Source organism: Lissotriton vulgaris, unplaced genomic scaffold (genome assembly GCF_964263255.1).
Source record: "Lissotriton vulgaris unplaced genomic scaffold, aLisVul1.2 SCAFFOLD_3108, whole genome shotgun sequence".
NCBI classification, from domain to species: Eukaryota; Metazoa; Chordata; class Amphibia; order Caudata; family Salamandridae; genus Lissotriton; species Lissotriton vulgaris.
In genome coordinates, this window is record NW_028255248.1 from 125,065 (window position 1) to 146,672 (window position 21,608).

Genomic DNA, 21,608 nt, shown 5'->3' on the forward strand with positions numbered 1-21,608 from the left:
CAAAGCTGTGAAGACAATCGAGGGTGAGGAAGGCGAACAACAAAGATGGGTGGAGCACTTTGAAGAATTGCTGAACCAGGTGTACTGGATTTTCCACCAGACATAGATCCAGTTGACAAGGACTTGCAAATTAACTGCAACAGGCCAATCAAGGAACAAATACTGCAGGCCATCAAATATCTGAAAAATGGGAAGGCAGCTGGACCTGACAACAATCACTACAAGGCACTAAAGGCAGACATTGAAACATCAGCAGACATGCTCACCCCCATGTTGGGAAGGATCTGGTAAGAGGGAAAGTTGCCATTCGACTAGAAGGAGGAATATCTCATCAAGATCCCCCAAAAAGGTAATCCGAGTAACTGAGCAAACTACAGAGGATAACTTTTCTATAAATCCCAGGCAAACAGATGAGGGAACAAATTAATGCTCAGTTGTGAGACCAGCAAGCCAGCTTCCACTGACATAGATCATGCAAATAAATAACAGATTGCATCATTGTGCCTACTCATTGAGCAGTCCATGGAATGGAACACTCTCCCATGTGAATTTTTTTGGCTATAAGAATGCATTTGACAGCTTGGGCAGACTGACCCTCTGGAAAATCCTCCACCACTATTTTCTGCCAGATAAACGTATAAGAATCACAAGCACATCTTACAATGGAATGACCTTAAAGATAGTTCATGGAGGACAACTCACAGATGTCTTACTAGTGAGAATTGAAGTCTGCCAGTGTTGTTTTTCTTGTCTTTTCTCCTCCTGATAGCCATAGGCTAGATCATGATGACATTCACAGCAAGGAGAAGAAACTGAATCCAGTGGAAACCTTGGATGCAGCTCAACGACTTGGACTTAGTGGACAACATGCCCCTACTCTCCCATACCTATCTGCAGATGCAAGAGAAGACCAACAATGTGGCAGCCACATCAGCACAACTTGATCTCCACATCCACAGGGGAAAACCAAGTTCATAAAGGCTAACACAGCCAACACCAACGGCAGTCACCCTTGCAGGCGATGCACTGGACAACATTAAGGCCTTCACCTGCCTGGACAGTGTCATAGACAAGCATGGTGGACCATGATCACATACCTATTGCAACACCCACACGCTTAGTCACAAACCCACTGAGACACTCTTACACTCACTTACTCACACATTCATTTTGAAATGTTACAGGTTACAGTTAGAATTAATTTTTTTAAATACTAGAAATGCACTGTAAAAACAAAGGTTACAGGGACATTACGGTTAGGAAATATCATTTAAACACCATAGAAATTTACTGAAAAGAACAAAGACTACAGGCATGTTATAGTAAGGTTCAGATTTCATTAGTTCAATCCAGTAATATTCAACAGCTATACTTACCTCAGCTAACTATACCTTACACCCCACAATGTACTGCGTATGGCCTTACATATTACATCCCTCCTGACATGGTCAGTGACATCATTGATGAAATCACTGATGACATCTCAAATGATATCACTGATGACATCTTCCACAGAGCCTCTCTCACACTCACTCATGCCCCATGGAACCTCTTAGAAACCTACTACCACAATCTCACAACTGCTCACATACCAATTCACAGACCCATTCCAGTACTCATACAACCGATAACTCAACCCTAGAGCCCCTCATATAACCACACAATCATACTGCCCCTCATATAACCACTAACTTACTCATACAGCCACTAATGCACCCATTAATTCACCATTACAGCTACATACATATCCAGACATTCAGACATTTACACACCCATACATATGCTCTTGCAGCCACTCAAACAAAAATTCAATAACACATACAGTTCATCATACAGCCACTCACTCACCCATATAGGCACTCAAACTTCTGCTTAATTGTCAATACAGCTACTAACACACCTACTCACTTATCCATACAATGACTGATGGCTACTAACTCACCCATACAACCACTCAAACACCCACTCTGTTATCCATATAACCACTTACACAGCCATTCAGATACCCATACGACCACTCACACATTGTTGCAGCCACTCATACAGCCTCTAACTTACCCATACAGTCTCTTCCACAGCCATTCACTCTCCAATACAGCTATTCAGTCATCCATACAGCTATTCTCATACCCACTAACACATCCATACAGCCACTCAGAAACCCATACAGGAATTCAGACATCAACTCACACACTTTTACAGACAGTCACACAGACACTCAGATGAGATATAGAAATAGTATGGCTGATTACTAGTATAGAAGAATAGTATTTTAACTTATGTTGTAGTTTTGTTTATATCCTTAAGTCTCAAAAACAGTTATGAAACACTTGCACTCACAGGGTGATTTCATCTGTGAAGTCATCAGTGATGTCATTTGAGATGTAATCAATGATGTGACTGACCATGTTATGAGTTATGTAATATGTGTGATCATAAGAAGTGTATTATGGGAACACAAGCTACAATTAGCTCAGGTAACTATAGCTGTTGAATCTATATGGTTTTGTACGAGTGAAATCTGAGCCTAACTATAACCTCCCTGCAACCCTTGGTTCTTTCACTATTTATAACATCCCTTTAACCTTTTTTTCAGTGAATACGCACTTATAGTTTGCACCTAGTATTATAGGAAATGCATTTTTTTGTTTCACCAATAACTTTGGCACATTTTGATGAAACTTTGCAAAAGAAAGTTCAGCTAATACGCATAAAGTTTTGGGGAATGAGAAACAGATTGTGTCCCAAAATGCAATTTAGCTATGCAATTTCCAAAGGTATTTTTAACAGTACCACAACCAAAACAGCTGAATGGGATTGCACCAAATGTGGCAGAAAGTTAGATATTCTTCTAAAAAGAATGCTTTGGTAATTTGGTTTGATTCCGTTTAATAGTTTTTAAAAACGTAAGTTCATAATGTATAAATATCTGAACCATTTGGCTGAAATTTAAAACTTCAAGCCTTCTGATTGGCAGAGAGGGTTTTTTCAGGGCGATCACACTAACAATTGTAAATTGATACTTGTATAGCACACTACTCACCCGCAAGGGTCTCAAGGCGCTTGTACGAATACCGCTGTGGAACCCATCCTGGCTTTTCCTGTGAGGCGTCCACTCCTGGGCACCCCCAGGCATCCTTAGCGTTGTGGGGGCTGTTGTGGAGATTAAGCAAGCTATTGCCCAGAGTTGCAGAGTGGGACTCCATGATTGGAACAGGGACCGAGGCGAGAATTATCAGGTCCATGGAATTTCTGAGCCCAAGACCCGCCGAGGTGGGGAATTGAACCCTGGTCCCGGGGCTAGACCTCTACATCAGGGTCTGCCGCTCTAACCATTGAGCCACATTCCTCCGCTTCTTCAATTGACTGGCTGCAACATGCATGAAAAGAAATGTTGTAACAGGCATTACAGGAGCCTGTCCTGAAATGTTTGATTAACAAAGAACATAAAGGGGCTGTGTAGGGATATCCCGACCCCTTAGCCTTAGTGGGGGGCTCTGAGAGGGACCGCGGGACTAAAATAAAAATAAATCCTTTTTTCTATTTTGGTGTCCAATGGAAGTCCTCTAGGAACCCCACAGAACCACCAAAGAAAAGGGCAGCCCTGTTTTTGTTTACATTTCCCTCAGTGGGCTGGACTTCTGGAGGCTGTCACAATTTTAAATAAGATTTAAGTGGGAAAGGGGGATGTACAGAGTCTTCCCTCCAAACCAACCATTCTCCCCAGAGACCTCATCCCCTATGATGCAATACAAATTTAATATGCTGGTGGATTCCAACCCTAGGTCAGCACAATCTATCTTTTTCCCTGTCAATGCTTGTGAAATCTCAGTCGTTTTTGTTGTTTAAAACTGTATATTTTAACTGATATTTTAACCTAACTATAAACTCCCTATAACCTTTGTTTCTTTTCTGTGAATATATATATTTCATTATTTACCATGAAGCATTATTTAAAATCCATGTCATTATTTTCTTTGTGAGTTTGTTTTAGTACTTGTGAGCTGCCTTGTTGATTTCTTCAATGACCTTAGGGCTGGACTTAACTACATTTATTACTGTTTTGCCTCTTTTAGGGTTATGGTAACCTTAGATGTGTAGTTCGGTAGGAGCAGTCTTTTGTGAGTGGTTGACTGTAGATGCCTAACTCTTCCTAAACGTATCCTTACTTTTTTGTAAATCCATCACATTTTGTGTTAGATAATTCCTATTTTCCCATCACTCTACCCCTGCCCCACATCTAAGTCTGGGTACAGTGCTTCCCGAGCCTGGCATTACCAGGTCCGCTATTTTCATACTAAGGTATCAAGGAACCAAAAACTCTCGTCTCCTCACAATAACTTAGAGTGGTATGTTCCCTGTCAGGGATACTCTGGATCCAGCATCTTTAAAGTACATGAGCAAAGGGAGAGGTGGAGACTAGAGGCTTGACTACAAATTGGACATAATGCTGCCTATTGCTTATAATGTATACCTGAATTTGTAGACTGTAGATTGATTTTTCACATTATACTTCTGGTTACACACACAGATGCATGTGCCCATGTTCTTTACCATTGCCTATTATTGGTGACACCACCAGTTTTCCTTTGGCACCATAAGTGTCATGAACACCTTTTCTAGCAATGCCACTGGATGCACATCAGAGAAAGGTGGGGTATTACTAGAAAGCTTCTGACCAAAGAGGCCCTGCATACATTCTCCCAGTAGGGCAGTTGCAGTCTGCCTGCGGCAAGGTTCTCCCTGTATACAGGGAAATCCATGTAATACAGACCCACTGACCCTCTCACACACAGAGCTACAGGACCAGAGACCAGGGAGCAACAAGACAGACACCAGAGTTGGCATCTGATAATGCATTAAGACCAGCAATCTTTGTGTATGACTCGCTCATGAAATGATGTTTCATCTGATGTTTCATTGGATAGATAATGGCTCAGGAGCTTCACAATTAGTTGCAAGTTATTAGAGATCAGAAATTGGGAATGTACTTTCAAAGTAGGCTGTATTGCCACAAGCTCCACCAGATAGATTGAATCCTCACTTTTTCACATAGTTACTGGTGTCATCCAGTATTAAGATCTGTACTCTACCATGTAAAGATTCTAATCTTAGTTTTCTTCGACCCCTCTAAATACTTGGCCTTAGTATAACATAATCTCATATATTTTGCACTGGGGAAAATAACACGTAATGCTGGAAGTTATGCCATTATGCCCCTTCACATGCATGATATTACCACTCGCTGGGAAAAAAAGTATCCCAGGAACATGGCCACTGCACAATCAATCCAACCACCAGCAGTATTTCTTTAATTCAAGCACCAGTGAAAGCAATTTTGCTTTAATTTTTTTACCAGTGTGAACCGTTTCGATTATTATTGAGCATCAAATGCATTTTATTTTATTTCTGTATTTACACCGAGGGAATTCCATAAAAATGTGAGGCTACTGTACACAGGAATGCAACTTCCTCTTCCTGTCCTTAACACTCTCCTTTGTGTTTTCACAGCCCATGGTCATTTTGGATTTAGGTTCTGGAGGAAAAGCATCACACAGCCTTTGTTTGCATCTGCAGTTGTCTCTGTATCATCCAACCCTGGGTGCATATTATCAAGGACAGGTGTTAAAATTGTCACCTTTTTATCGGCTGGAAACTGCCTATAAAACGGCGATAATGGGCTTGATAATACACCCTTGTTAATTCCCATAGAAGCCCATGTTCTGATGTTAACATGCAATCATTTTAACACCAGTCCTTGATAATATGCCCCCTACTTTTTAATTTGTATTGCATTTATTTGTTACTGCTGGCCTAGGGTTTAGAATAGGGAGAGTGATAACTTATGATGGAACCCCGCATGTATTTTCCATACATGCCTTTACTCCACAGTCACTACTCCATCTGTGATATTACCACGCATTACTTTACCACAAAAGCTGTTACAACAATTTCCACTAGGGGGGGCAATGGACTTTTGAATAGTATAAATTACTATTTAAACTCCAGTCAGTGTATCAGTAGAGAAGGTGTTGGACATAAAATCCAACACTAGTTCAACAATGCACCCGCTAAAGCAAGTCATTGTAAAGAGTTGTGTGGTAAAGGAAAGTGTGATGACATTGCAGTCAGGATAGTGACTTGGGAGTAAAGGCAGGTTGTGATTTTTCCTGTTGGGTAAAGGATGTTTCCCAGCAGGACTGAGTGAAATTAAGGTACGATGGACATTTGGGGGTTTTGGATGCCTGGAGTTATTAATAATTACACATTTTACTTGTGTTTTGGTGACCCACCCAGGGGCATATTTACAAGCCCCTATCGCCACCAAAACATCATTTTTCGCGACATTGTGGTCGTGATAAGGGCTTCACCCTATTTACAAGGAGTGTTAAGCCACTTAATGCCTTGTAAATACAGCTCCCTTTCATGCTATACTTAGTGTGAAAGGGGAGGGCAATGGGTATTGCGGTGGACGTTCTGCCGCAACACCCATTTATTTTGACGCCTGGTAAACCTGGTATTACCCTGATGCAATGAGGACAAATGTTGCTATTATTGAGGAGGCACATGTACCATACAAAGGAGGGATGACAAATAGAAGCATAGGGGTGCATTAAGGAGACAAAAAAGTGAAAAGAAAGTTAAAAAATGTGAAGTGGACAGGAATAAGATGAATATGATTGATTAGAGAAGACAGCTACAAAAGAGCATGCTAGATTCTGAGAACAGCTTACTGTTCAAAAACGATGTGCACGTGTGCCAACCATCATGCTGGTTTGCATGCCATTACTAGTTTGAGAATGAAATGCTTATTTGTGCCATTTTTGTGCGTGAAACGCCAGGATCTGTTTTTCACATATTTTCCCAATTTTGTATTTCATCTAATTCTACTAGTAGCAATTGCGCAATATAGTAACTCACACCCACTCACTTACCTCTACACCCAATACAATATATATTCAGGCCCTCATTTATGTGGATTTGGTGTGCTGCCCCATACCGAGGTAAAAGGGCAAGAATGCACCATATTTATGCAATATGTGGCATCCATGTAATTTCCACCTGTGCTGTTGCAATTTCTGCAGCTTAGCACCCATGCGGGCACCCTTGTACCTTAGTGCAAGCGGGCCTGTGTTGTCAGCAGGATTGTTTTTGCCCAGAAAGTGGCCCTTTAATGCAGAGAATCAATCCTAATAGGCAGTTTCCTCTTTCTATGTGTGATGCATAATGCAGCACACATAAAAAGAGGACAAAAAAGGAGAAATTAAGTAATTTCTCCTCATTACTCTTCACATTGGGAGGCATAAGTATTTGGCACTTCCCCTGGTTTGCATGGTCTTGTAAATCTGGGGAAGTATCAAAATCCATGGGTGTTGCATGTGAACACCCACAGCACTGCCCATGAAATGCCTCCGGAGCGCAGAGTAAGGCAATGCAGTCATTTGCTTTGATTTGCCTTACTTCATATCTATGTGGTAATTTAACCCCTTCACTGCGGCGGCTATTCGGCCGCAGTGCTAAGGGGGTGGGCGGCCACGCGGCGGTCCCGTGCTCGTGACGGAACCGCTCCGTCACGGCATGCGGGTGAGCTGTGCTTGTGACGGAACAGTTTCGTCACGGCCCCGCCCGCTCAATAGAACGCGCCGCGCAGGCGCGGAATTCGCACAGCGCAGGCGCGGCGAGCGGGCCTTGACGGAACCGTTCCGTCACCAGCACAGCCCACCCGAGGCTCGTGACGGAACGGTTCCATCACGAGCATGGGAGGGGTTAAAGCTACGCAGAGGGGCTTTGTGTGGCCTCATAGATATGATTTTGTAGTCTGCGCCGCCGGAGCATCACAAAAAGTGTTACTCTGGCTCTGCATGAGGCTCGTAAATATGCCCCTCAGTCTGCAAGTGATTGGTTGATTTTTGTCACCGACTTTCCACCTCACTTACTCTTTATTCTCTATGTGTCTTCCTTCTTATACAAAGAAATCTAAATAAAATGTATAAAACAATTCCATATAAAGATAGGGGGCAGGTGCCTTGCTGCAAAAGTATCTGGTTCTGTCTCTTCTAAAATTAAATTTACATCACCCATTCTACCTCTTTTGGAAATCACATTCGAAATAACTTCACAAAGCAAAACATATATTTATGACATATTTTTACCTCTGGATGTTCCATGACAGATTCTACAAAACAAAAAATAGGAAACAGAAAAATGAAGCGTTAATCAATATTGCAGTTATTAATATATGGATTCCTTATTGATAACACTGTCATCAGTAGAATTAATCACACCATGTCAAAGGTATGTCCTCTCAACCTTCATAATCCTTCATGTCTAACTAGTATTAAGGGACATTCAGAGCTAAAGTTTGTTTCCCTGCCACATGCTGGCGGCTTGTTTATAGAAACATTTCACAAATAATTGAAACTACCAATTGTTGCCCTCATATAGAAAAACCCATGAATAGATTGGGTGCGGGAGAGATTAGCAATGGTAAGCAACACAAAAGACATCTGCCTGCAAAGAAACTATTTTAGTTTATCTTGGAAATATTTTACAATTTCTTTTGTTGTTATCATTTACTAATGACAATTTTGTTCATGTCAAGGTTGTGTGGTATCCCTTCTTGTCCTATATTGTAGTGCATTGTAATGGTATTTACAGAGCAAATTTACGAACCTACTGATGCTGTACAGAGTGATCTGGTGGTATTTTAAAATAATGTGTTTTACTCTAGTTAAGTCTCTGGCCCAAGGCCCATCGCAGGCCCTAACAGACCCAAGCAGGAAAGATGCCACTGAAAAAAACACTCTCAATCTTCTGCCTTTCACCTGATTGCTCCGGGAGAGGAGTTAAAATTGAAACAACAGATGATCGTGATAACCTCCAACTAAATAAAATCCACAAATCTGTCTGCTCTGAGTCTTCAAATCTAGAGGAAGGGGGTGGGTTAGAAATGCAGCTAATGTGCTTTAATATGGAGGGCTGTTGCTTTTCAGCTTCCTGTTATGGCTTAATTTTCCTAGAATTTTGTTGTAAATACACTGAGAAATGCAAGGAAAATATACCCAATTAGAACACCGACTAATCCTCCATTCATTTGTATATACATTTGCAATGAACATATTTTTGTACAAGCATCATACAGGCATTTTCCCACAAAAGAACTGAAACGTCCACTCCTATCCTATGAAAAGATGTTTATTCATCTACCCCATGGTTAAAGGTAACTGAATATAAACTTACCAATGCCGGAGATAAGCGTCAGAACAATGAGGACAACAAATAGCTTCATGATGAAAGAGATGTTGAGCCTGTTTCTGCAATACTCAGCTCAGTCTCAAGGTGAATGTATTCATACAGAGCTACTATCATTATATAGAACCTAGGAGACTAAATTCCTCCCACAGTCACATGAAAGGGCCATGTTCAATATTAACAATACTTGCCAGATTATTTACTCAGAAACCACTGTTCAGAAAACATCCGCTTTCAGAACCTTGTGATGTGGAAAATTAATCACTATACCAGACAGGTTCCAAAGTCATGAAAGTTAAAAAATAAAATCACTATTTGCTTTGAAAGTAAATCAATAGCCCTTTTTCGTAAACACTATGATTGTGGTCTTTTGCTAAGATTTAGGAGTCTGTCCCAGCTGAGCAAGCTGGGACAGACCGAACTGCCAGGCCAGGTCGTCCCTGGACCGGAAAAAAGCATCCTGGGACCGGTTCCAGGGTATCTCACCCTTCTTCAACCAGGCTAGCTTTGAAACCAGTGGCACAGTGAGCAAGGGACCCACGTCTGGGCATACCCATCCCACTTTGGGCGAAAAGTGTTACAGCAAACAAATGATGGACAGAAGGCTGACAATGCAAACATTCTCCCCCAGTGAATAGATCTGGATTAAATCCATTGTTCTTTTGCCCACTAGGCCCCCCCAGTTTGGAACCAACCATATGCCAATCAGTCTGGACCTGTGCCTCATGGGAACAGTCCAGACCGAACTGCCAGGCAAGGTCTACCTGGATCGAAAACAAGCACCCTGGAACCAGTTTCAGGGTATGTCACCCTTCTTCAGCCAGGCTAGCTTGATTCCAGTGGCACAGTGAGTAAGGGACCCCTGTTTGGGCATACCCATCTCACTTAGGGCGAAAATGGTTACAGCAAACAAATGATGGATGGAATGCTGACAATGCAAACATTCTTCCTCTGTCAAAAGATCTTGGTTAAATCAACCATTCTTTTGGCCTCTACGCCACCCCAGTTTGGACTTGGCCATATGCAAATCAGTCTTGACCCTGTGCCTCATGGTAACAGTCCAGCCCGATCTGCCAAGCCAGGTTAAAAATATGTGAATATTCAGCTAGTCGAAATTTGTGTTTGATTTATTGAGAAATGTGGTGTTCAAACATGGCATTTTGCCTGTTATAACTGTATTATATCACATTTGACTAGCTGTTGCTGACAGGGTGCAATATGATGAATTTTAAATAATATGTACCGCCAATGCTTTATGTCCAACTAAAGGAGTGGTCATTTAATGTGTCTTATGAGCAACTGTTTACTGTCATATGTATAAGTGTGATTCATGTTATGGTTAATTTCTCAACTGTTGATTTTCTTGGTCTTGATATGTCATAAATGTTATATGTGTATTCTGAAAAATAATTGAACTAAGAAGGTGTAAAAAAACATCAAACCACTTTAGTTGCCATAGTGGTTTCTGTTGAAATTATATCAAATTGAGACACACACCCTCACATCTTTTTGTATTAAACTATTAGTGTGCCCTGTTTGGGTGTGCTATCAAGCCCAGCCCCTATTGTGTCTGTTTGCAGTCCTGAAAGTAGCATTTCACTTATAGGCCCTGGGTATGTGGAATTTCATTCTAAAAGAGACTTATATGTATATTAAATATGCCAACGAGCTATAAGCCAAACAATCCGTGTTCAGGAGAATGAGCACAAGCACATTAGTACTGGTTAGCAGAGGTAAAGTGCACAGAGTCTTAAGACTGACAACACAAATTCCAGCAAAGAAATGGAGGTAGTAGGCAAAACGTTTGAGGGAAAAACACTCTAGAATGGCAACATTTTCAACAAATAGTTGAAACTCATGCTTCAATAATAACATATCTGCAAAGACAATTTAAGCTCCTACTACCAGGATAATACAAGTGTAAGAAGGTTACATGTTACTCCCTATTGCAATGGTGTTGCTGTAAAGGAAGAGATTTTCGGACTTCTATTTAGTAATCATTGCCAATTTGAAAGCATGCCAAACATAATTACACAGAATATTTTACTCTAAAAAATGTATTTTGGAAACTCAATTGTGATTCAATAACTGTCCCTCATTCTTGCAAAGCAGCCTGAGTGGAGCTGCTGTGGTGTCAGCATCTGACCTATCCTGATTTGGGTGTTTTAGTAATGGTTCCTTTGGTAACACTCTGGGATCTCCCACATGCTGCATTGTACAAATACAGTTGGAACTTGACAAAAAGCTTTCGTTTTTGTGCTTATAAAAATTCTACGAGTTACTGCATTTACGAGTATGTGCATCGGACAGCGTCACAATGCATTATCTGCTTATTGTTTGATGGTAATTAAAATGTGTTACATTGTCATTTGCATGTGCTTTATTTTACTGTGTGCCCTCATGGAAAGAGTACCTGTCCTATGAATGTTTAGTATTGTTTTTAAGTCTCCCCTTATTGCAATGAAACATATTTAATAATACTGCAGTTTAGGTTTAAAACTATTTTTTAAAATAGTTTTTTGTCCTCATATACACAACGGTTATGTCGACCGATTGTACACACTGACCACTTCCACTGTTCTGAAAAAGATTATAGTAAGGCTTACCCCAATCTCAGACTTAAACATTCTACTCAATGCCTTACCCACTGCGCACCAATATGACAACAATTTCAGGCATTTGGAAAACATGGGCACATCATCTGCTGCTATCAGGGCACATACAAAGATAGGCATAGCCTATCTCTACAATGACTGCAGATTCTCTGTATTATAAACATTCTATTATCTCACAGTCTCTGTGAATAAAAAAGCCAACTTAAACTTACACAAAAGTATGAGTTTACTTTTGAGAATATGACCCATGGTGTGTTTTCCCACCCCTCTTTTGGAGCTCTTAGCACACAGACCCTAGCTCCACTCTATCTTCCTGTGGTATCCTTCAAGGAGAAGCAGTCTTGCACTTGAGATGGTAATGGCAACGGGAAACATCATTTACCACGAAGGCATTACCACTAATGACGTTTACCACGTGACACTTACCACGCAAACGTCTTTACAACGAGGGTGCCTTCCATGACCGTCTTTACCACGGGCTGGGGGGGAGACGTGGTATTCCTTCAAGTCGTTCTGCGTGGGCTTTAGGGGGCTGGGGGGGGCTCAGGGGGGCTGGGGGGGGCTCGGAGGGGGGCTGGGGGGGTCTTTCCCCCCCAAAAAAACAAACAAACAAAGGAGCGGAATACTCAAATAAAAAAAAACGCACTTCAGTACTACCGAAATAAAAGGAAAGTGCCTCCCCCAAAGACGTGCCGTGTACGTCAAAATAGCAGTCCTTTTTTAGTTTTGGAAGACGTGTTTTAACGCTTGTTTCGATGGTGGATGGAAGTAGGGGCTGCTGGTGAAAGACAGGAAGGTGTCAGGTAAGAAAATAATCTTTATCATTTGTGCTTAAAGGACGTTAAAATGCGTGGTATAATCCTTCGTTGCAAATTCGAGTGTGGTAAAGCCACTTGCGAACTAAAATTTGCGTGGTAATGCCATGCATGGAACTTGTAATCGTGGTAAAATCATATATTCAATGGCAACAAGTTCATATTACTGCACAGGACAGAGCATAATTAAGCACAAGCATGTTATCTGTCCTTGATATGCAGGCTTGGAACTGCCACTGTATATTATTTATTCCTCTTAAGGCTGGAATAGAAAATGTACATAAATCAGCACCAGATACTCTCTAATGTTTTAGATTATTGTGAGGGTCAGCAGATTTAGCATTCCAAGACTAGGGACAATCTCATTGTTTGAGTCTATTGTCAAGTGTAACTCAGGAACTTCCAAGGATGCCTTACATTGACATTAAGCCCCCTTTTCTATGTAAATCACTGCTCCAATGATTACATGCATGTAAGCTAAGATCATATGCATAGTTGTCTCCTCAGATCTCCTGGTCTCTGATCTTTGATAAAGAGATTTAAAAAGATAGGCTTAAGGAGTCACTCGAACAAATGATTTATTTTCATTTATTGACAGCTTTACTGAGCATAGATGAAGACATTTCAGTTGTTTCAGTTTTTTAATGCATACATTAACAATACCTTGGCATGCAAGTACTGACTCAATAATAGACTCATTATTTTATGTATAGCTACTATGAACACAAAACCCTCAAACTTTGACCTTATCACTGTGAAACAAGGATTACTCAATACCAATACTCCAGTCTCAGTGGATTGGACTGATCATTTTCTCATCTGCTGCTCATTTCATTTCACTTAAATAGTAGTCACAGATACAAATAAAGGGCCCAAACTGTGGGACAGAGGTCTGAGGAATATTATCTCTATGTCACTAGCCTAGGAGTACCTTACACCTTCAAACCATATTATGAGAGCATAATTTCAGTGGCCCACATCCCAGAGATCTAAGTCAATGCTAGGGATCATAGACATTATAGGTTAAAAAAACACCAAATTATCTGCACACAAAAAACTGAACACAGAGGAAAACTGTGAAACAACTGAATGAGTGAGACATAAATATTTCTCCCCTAAATATCTGGTGTAATTGCAAATTAAAATACACAAATATAAAGACACATTTTTTATTTAAATCTACTCATTTTAAAAAGGAGACTAAATTAACTAATAACCACCAAAAATGTTATTTAACATTGTAAAGAAATCAACTAGCCCCCATAGAAATGGTCTCAAATGCTTCGAAAAAGCAGATGCAAGGGTGTGGCCAAGATGGTGAGCGGGTAAGACGTGTCTTGCATCGTCTCGCCACTTCTGGGTGCTCAACTCAGCCCTAAGTTGCGCTCTTCACCCTTTAAAAGTCAAACTTCACAAGGGAAATTCTCCCTCAGTCTGTCTGGTGCCTCAACAGAGCAAGGACTGAGGCTGGGGGCTCGAGAGTCGATTTACTCGCCACGCATCGGATCGTGAGGTACTAACCTGAAAATGGCGGCCAGATCTGTCCGCTCCAACGGGGGCTGGTGAGAAGCAGCTGAGACCTCAGAGCGGCCATAGAGGTAGTCGAGGGCTCCCCGGAGGCTCTGGAAAATGTGGAAAAGCCGGTTGGAGCCCCCATCGCACGGCTCCAAGACGGAGGGAGAGCAGAAGCTGCTGGGTACCAGCCTAACAGGCCCTAAAGAGTCAGCACAGAGAGTCACTGCGAAACCGCAGGGATGTGCAGGCTTGTTGACACGGAGCATCTTCCAGAGTTATCGCTGGTGCTCCCTTGCAGGCCTAAGATCAGAGCTGTGGCTTCCCTGCAGCCCTACACGGGGGTGATAGAGTGGTGCACCTGGGGGTCAGGACCACAGCAAGACCTAGTGAGGTACATGTAGGCCTGCAGCTAGGTAGCAGGGGCAGCAACAGTGCAGAGGATGGAGCAGCCACATGGCACAGAGGGTCATCAGCCAGGCTCATCGACTGGTGCCCGAGGGCAGCGGACAGACAATTCAGGGAGCCAGCATCAAGTACAGTTGAGCACGCCTACCCCTGGAGAGAAGGGACAGTGCAACCCAAGCAGTGGTGCCGAGGGACCTGATGGACAATCTGGCCCTCTCTGAGCTGAGAGCCTACCCGGAGCGGAAACTGCCTGTGGCTACTCACCTCGGGAACCGCCTGGGGCTTAAAACCGGGGGGTAATCCAAATGACGGAGAACCAGCCATCAGAAATATCCAGCTGCAGTGACGAGGAGATGATGACCACCCCAGGGGCCGAGCTGAGGACCACTGAAGGCGACCGACCACGGTGAGTAGAGGGGTGGGGAGCTCCACACAGAGATCGGCAGTGGAGGGAGCAGAGCAGCTGTCAGAGAGTGAGTGGTGGGAAGAGGCCTAGAGAGTCACACAGGACCTAGGCACGCTGCAGATGAGGAGGAGCAGGGTGCAGAAGCCGCATGAAATACAGCGAAGCTAGGCCATCAGCCAGAAAAACGCTCGGTGTCTGGGACCACATACCAAGCCACATCCCTCCCGTTGCCACATGCAGACATGGAGAGTCTAGGCCCTCTCATGCTGGGTATCATTAAACTGGGTCAGTCCGGCTTCATCCCTAACAGACAGAGCAGCAACAATACAAAACGCATATAACACCTGGTCAACAAAGCCCACCGTACAAACATGAATGCTCGCCTCCTGTTGGAAGATGCCGAGAAGGCATTTGATTGGGTGGGCTGGTACTTTTTAGACCAGACCCCAGTGCACTTTTGTCTGGGGGACAGGTTCAGGGCCAGGGTGTCGAGGTGCTACACAGTGCCCACTGCGACTATTAGAGTCAATTGGGTCTCATCCAGCCCCTTTGCGATCCAGAGAGGGACCCGGCAGGGATTCCCGCTGTTGCCCTCCTCTACGTGTTGCACATCAAGCCCCTGGCCTGGAGGATCAGGGATAATCCCAACATTTTTGGCATTCCGTTTGGCAGCGTGAGACACGCGATCAGCCTCCATACGGATGACATCATCGCATCCCTCGAATCACCACAGCGCTCGGTCCTGGTATTTTTACAGGAACTGGAATCCTTTAACCAGGTATTTGGGTTCCGAGTCAAAGTTGGGAAATCGATGGTTCTTTGGTTGAACCAACAGGGGACAACAAATACGCTGGGAAGGGACACCAAAGCGGGGATACCAGTTATGACATGTATCCCATACCTTGGAATTAAACTGGACCCCATCCGTTTCACAAATGGTTAAATGAAATTATTCCAAGTTAACCACCTAGTCAAGATATCCCGGCTGATGATGGCTGATAGCCAGAAACTAGTCCTAGGATGCTTGATTCCGGTCCAGGGAAGACATGGCTTGGCAGTTCGGGCTGGACTGTCCCCATGAGGCACAGGGCCAAGACTGATTTTCATATGGCAATGTCTGAACGTGGGTGGTGTGCTGAGCAAAATAACGATGGATTAAACACAGATCTGTGACTGGGGGTGAATGTTCTGCCATTGTGCAACATTCCCTCCATCATCTTGTGTGCTTTGCTGTTCGCCCTATGTGGGAAAGGTATGACCAGACGTGGGTCCCTTGCTCACTACGCCACTGGAGTCAAGCTATCCTGGCTGATGATGGCTGAAGGCCAGAAACAGGTCCTAGGATGCTTGATTCCGGTCGAGGGAAGACATGTCTTAGCAGTTTGGGCTGGACTGTTCCCATGAGGCACAGTGCCAACAGACTGTTTTTCATATGGCCATGTCTGAACGTGGGTGGTGTGCTGAGCAAAATAACGATGGATTACACCCAGATCTGTGACTGGGGGTGAATGTTTTGTCATTGTGCAACATTCCGTCCATCATCTTATTCATTTTGCTGTTCCCCCTATGTGGGAAGGGTATGCCCAGACGTTGGTCCCGTGCTCACTACGCTACTGGAGTCAAGCTATCCTGGCTGATGACGTCTTATAGCCAGAAACTGGTCCTAGGATGCTTGATTCCGGTCCAGGCAAGACATGTCTTAGCAGTTCGGGCTGGACTGTTCCCATGAGCCACAGGGCCAAGACAGATTTGCAAATGTCCATGTCTGAACTGGGGTGGCATGGTGAGCAAAATAACGATGGATTAAACCCAGATCTGAGACTTGGCTGATTGTTTTGCCATTGTGAAATATTCCGTTCATCATCTTGTGTGTTTTGCTGTTCGCCCTATGTTGGAAGGGTAAGCCCAGAAGTGGGTTTCGTGCTCACTACCCCACTGGAGTCAAGCTATCCTGGCTGATGACGGCTGATAGCCAGAAGCCGGTCCTAGGATGCTTGATTCCGGTCCAGGGAGGACATGGATTTTCAGTTCAGTCTGGACTGTTCCCATGAGCCCCAGGGCTAAGACTGATTTGCATATGGCCATGTCTGAACTGGGGTGGTGTGGTGAGCAAAATAACGATGGATTAAACCCAGATCTGTGTCTGGGGGTGAATGTTTTGCCAATGTGCAAAATTGAGTCCATCATCTTGCATGTTTCACTAATGAGCTGCAGCATTGGAAACACTGTCAACTATCACTCCTGGAAAGTGTAGCAGCGATTAAGATGTCCATCCCTCCTAAAGCACTTTATCTCTTCCAGACAATTCTGCTATGGTCCCACCCGGTACTCTCCACAAACTACAACAAGTGATACGACAGTTTGTCTGAGCTGGAGCATGTCCTCGGATGCAAAGGGAGCTTGGTTACCTTTGACTCGATGAGTGAGGCTTGGGGATACCGTGCATACTGGAATACTTTAGAACAGCGCAATTCTGGTACTTTGTGGAATGGAATAGGTCAGAATCAGAAATTTGATGGCAGTTTGTTACCAAAACTTTCCCTTTGGAAGGTCCCTTTCCTCAAGAGTGCAGATAGACTCTTAAAGTTACGGGGATCACCGATCACACTCACACAACTCAGGGTTTGGGATGGTGTAGCCACTAAGAAAGGACTGACTTCTTTTCCCTCGCACATGACTCCTCTATTGGAGAACAAAGACTTTACACCGGGGCTGGACAGAAGAGAATTTCTGGGGTGGCGAGGAACTGAATATAAGTCGGCAGGGCACTTCTTTGACCTCAATAGGATTTTTTCATTCCCTGACCTCAGATTAGAGTTTGGCCTTTCTGAAGCGGAGCAATTCCAATATCTGCAATTCCGGCACTGGCTTCTACTAATGGAGGTGCAGCCAAATGTGAGCAGGAAGTTGACAAACAGTGGCTATTAACAAAGAATATTGATAAGAAAATGATCTCCGAACTGTATGATATGATAAGCCCCCAAAGGATGTATGACGGTACAACGCATACATTCACAACGCATACCATTACAATGAAACTTTTACAACGCAGGATTCATTTTAACGCATGCCATTACAACGCATGCCACTACAACGCAGCTGCTATTACAACGCATGCCATTACAACGTAAGTATGGGTAAGTATTTTTTTTTATTATTAATGGGAATGTAATAGTAGTGTAAGTGTTGGATAGTTTAGGGGTTAAAATTACTATTCTAACTCCAAGGGGGCGTAATAGTAGGGTAAGTGTTGGATGGTGTAGGGGTTAAAATTTAATTAGTACTTACTCATACTTACGTTGTAATGGCATGCGTTGTAATAGCAGCTGCGTTGTAATGGCATGCGTTATATTTTCATGTGTCGTAATGGATCCTGCGTTGTAAATGTTTTGTTGTAATGGTAGTGCATTGTTTTAGTTGCGTAGTAATAGCTGTTTCCCCCCCCCCAAAACCTTAGGCACCCACGGCTAGTCAGAAAAGATAGGCAAAATACTAGGGAAGGGACTAAGGAAGGGACCTCAATGGAAGGATATCTACTACCGAGCCAATCATACGGTGCGTAACACAGCCAGCAGGGAGTTCACAATTAAAATAGCCACATACTGACACCAGTTTGCCTTATCAAGGGGAACCAGGATTGCAGTCCGACCTGTTGGAGGGGCTGTGGGGAAGAGGGCACACTTGTACATCTGCCGTGGGTGTGGAAGGAACTAGGCTATTTTCACTAACTCCACAGCCAACTTTACTGAAATGTGGCAGCCAATAATCTCCTTGCAAGCCACTGTAATGATTGAAATCACATGCCCAAGGTACCTCCGGCTTCTCCGGATACACCGAATCCGACCTCATGATCAGTGCCCTTGCCCTCACCCAATATTCTGCTCCACTACAAATAGGCCTCAAGCACACCAGTTTGTGGGTGGGAAGGGGGGGCGGGGATTATGTTCTTGTTTTTTCTTCTGTTTCTATTTTTTCTACCTTTGGCATTGCTGCATAAGTACGATTTTTATGATACTGGAACATACAGAGACTTTATAGATTACCTCACAGCTGTTGACAGACATGGACCTCATGACACCCATAAACCATCTGCAGATTTCCATCCATATGTATGGCCCAAGCAGGGCAGCGGTGATGAGATGCTGTTTCACCCTTGAGATGTATGTTCTGTTATGGCTGCAGAATGCGAATAAAACAAAGTTAAACCTAAAAAAAGATGCAAGGATGTCTCTGCCATCTTAGTAGAAAAGGTAATAAGAGGTAGAGCTCTCAGTCGGATCGGATTACCAGATGGTGATGAAAAGTGACATTACCACATTGTTCCACTTCCACACCAGGAACCTGTGAATAATCTTACACATTATCTAGCTGCAAACCAAAAAAGTGTTATCACCAAGACTAAACATTTCTCCCAATAGTCCCAGAATGCATAAATAGACCAGGTCTTAGTTTTACAAAAGAAATACAGCATGGGGTATATTTAGGTGAAATTAGTAACTTCTGCTGGGTTTCAAATTTACTATTCCGAACACAATAGTCTAGGACCAAGATTTAACAAGGATTTGCATTGGGGTTGCATTACTTTTTTAACACAAACCTGATGTAAAATCTTTTTGGGGATTTTCAAACCAATGCAAATTGTTATCTGCACTGGTTTGTTAGAAAAAGTTGCTGGTTTGCATTACTTGGCATCAAAGGGGTGTTACGTGGTGGTACATGAACAATTCCACTCAACCACTCATGGTTTTTTTTTGTGTAGCAAAAGTAAGACACACAATATATAAATACTGTAGAAATGTTAACAATACATAACTCTGTATTTTTTTTAAACTTATACAGTAGTCCAGAAAAGGAGGCAACATTCAAATCAGGTGTTGAGAAAATAATACTAGTCACAATTTAAGGAACAACAACCTTTTCCCAAAAAGAAACAACCAAGAAATAATAAAGAAGCATCTGACAAAAGGCCATAGCAGACCATATTATAAAGAGATAGGTTCTTGTTACCCTCATTGGAGACCGGTCCAAAACCAGTTGAATTTAAACCGAGAGCACAGCCCTCTAGCTTTAGCCAATGCGAGTTCCATCTCATATGTCCATCTGAGTAAAACCCAGAACTCATTATTGTAATGTCGTTACTTTTCCCCTCACAGAGCACAGTATACCAGGTGGGTAGAAACAAGTATTTATTTCTATAACACATAAGATCGCTATCACACAGAGCGCCGAGCGTCTAACTGTCCCAAGCCCCGGCCGCTTCTGCCCGTTTCTCGCTTCGCGCTTTCTCTCTTCCTACAGCGCATGCGCCGGTGTTCCGCTCTTGCTACGGCGCGGCACGTCATCACGCCGGCCGTCGGGGGCTAGAGCGCAACACCACAATTAATAATAGGACTGGCATTATCAATCCAGACTCTGGCGACACATGGCACATGGCACATGCTATAATATTAGGAGCCAACAAGTTAACATAGCTAGCCGCCTCACTTTTAATCCCAAGAAATATTTCTTTCTCAGTAAGCTGAAAGTTTGTGTCGAGGAGCGAACTAAGAATATGGAGACCCCACTCCAAAACATATTCAGCCTTGGACAGTCGACAAACATGGGCCTGAGGTCTGCAGCATACCGTTGAAATTTGTGATGAAGTGACTTTTCAGAAGATCGAGAGGGCCACTTAGATATCATTTCTGGTGTATAATACAGCATGTATAGTACCCAGTGCTGTTACAGCTTCAAATTAACCGTTGTTACCCCTTGGTCAAATGTACCCAAGGATTCCTGTATTTCCTCTGCCATTATTTCAGCTCTGACGGCCCAACTTAATTGGGCAGCGATCTGTAAGTTATTCTCACTGGTCCTAGCCATAATCTGCTGAAAGGCTAGGCCAATAGCCCCTTGGCCAGAATACGTATATATACCGGACACTATTACTGATGGGTTCCGCATTGATAATACCTTTTTGTCTCATATGAAATAGTCCCTAACCAGTAGATACTTAAAGAGTGTATTTTGCAAAAAGGCCAAACTCGTCGCAGCGAAAGAGTGGAACCCCTGTCCATCATATAGTTGACACAGCCGTGTAATTCCCTGGCATTGCCAAACTTTCCCCAAAGGATCTTGAAATATATTGGGCAGCATAGGATTACTCCATAACACCCGGTATTGATGAAGCACAGGAAGCAAATATTGACTAATATTTTGCCATATCTGACTAATGTCCTTAACTACCTTGAACTTCACTGGCTTGCAGTAGTTAGGATCAAAAGTTTTATACAGCATAAACCCGACCAATTATATTTGTTTATTTATATGCCTGTATAGCGCAGGACTCGACCCCCGTAGGGGTATCTCCGCGCTTAGGTTCGCCATAGATGTCTGGAACAGAGCTTTAGGAGGTGTGGGAAAGGTTTATGCTGTAAGAAACAGATGTGTTTTTAAAGTTTTCCTAAAGGTTGAATGATTCTGGTTTTGTCTCAGATTGAGGGGAAGTTTGTTCCATAGGGTGGGGCCTATGTATGAGGGTGCCCGGCCACCTTGCCTTGCTTTTTTGATAGTTGGAATTTTTAGCAGAGATTGGTTGCTAGAGCGCAGAGAGCATGCAGG

General features: G+C 43.1%; 1 long non-coding RNA gene across 3 annotated transcripts in view; it reads right to left on the reverse strand.

Annotated features, from left to right (window-relative positions):
• Nucleotides 1–9,372, reverse strand: part of LOC147659187 (uncharacterized) — a 117,638-nt gene extending 108,266 nt beyond the window's left edge. Inside the window, exons 1-2 of one of the 3 annotated variants that reach the window (XR_015307298.1) lie at nt 9,241–9,372; nt 8,154–8,176 (exon numbers count right to left, since the gene is read on the reverse strand). This is a non-coding gene — a long non-coding RNA (uncharacterized LOC147659187). The remainder of the gene's footprint in view (nt 1–8,153; nt 8,177–9,240) is intronic. The other 2 variants (XR_015307300.1, XR_015307299.1) reach the window with 2 other exon arrangements.
• Between the last annotated feature and the right edge of the window lie 12,236 nt (nt 9,373–21,608).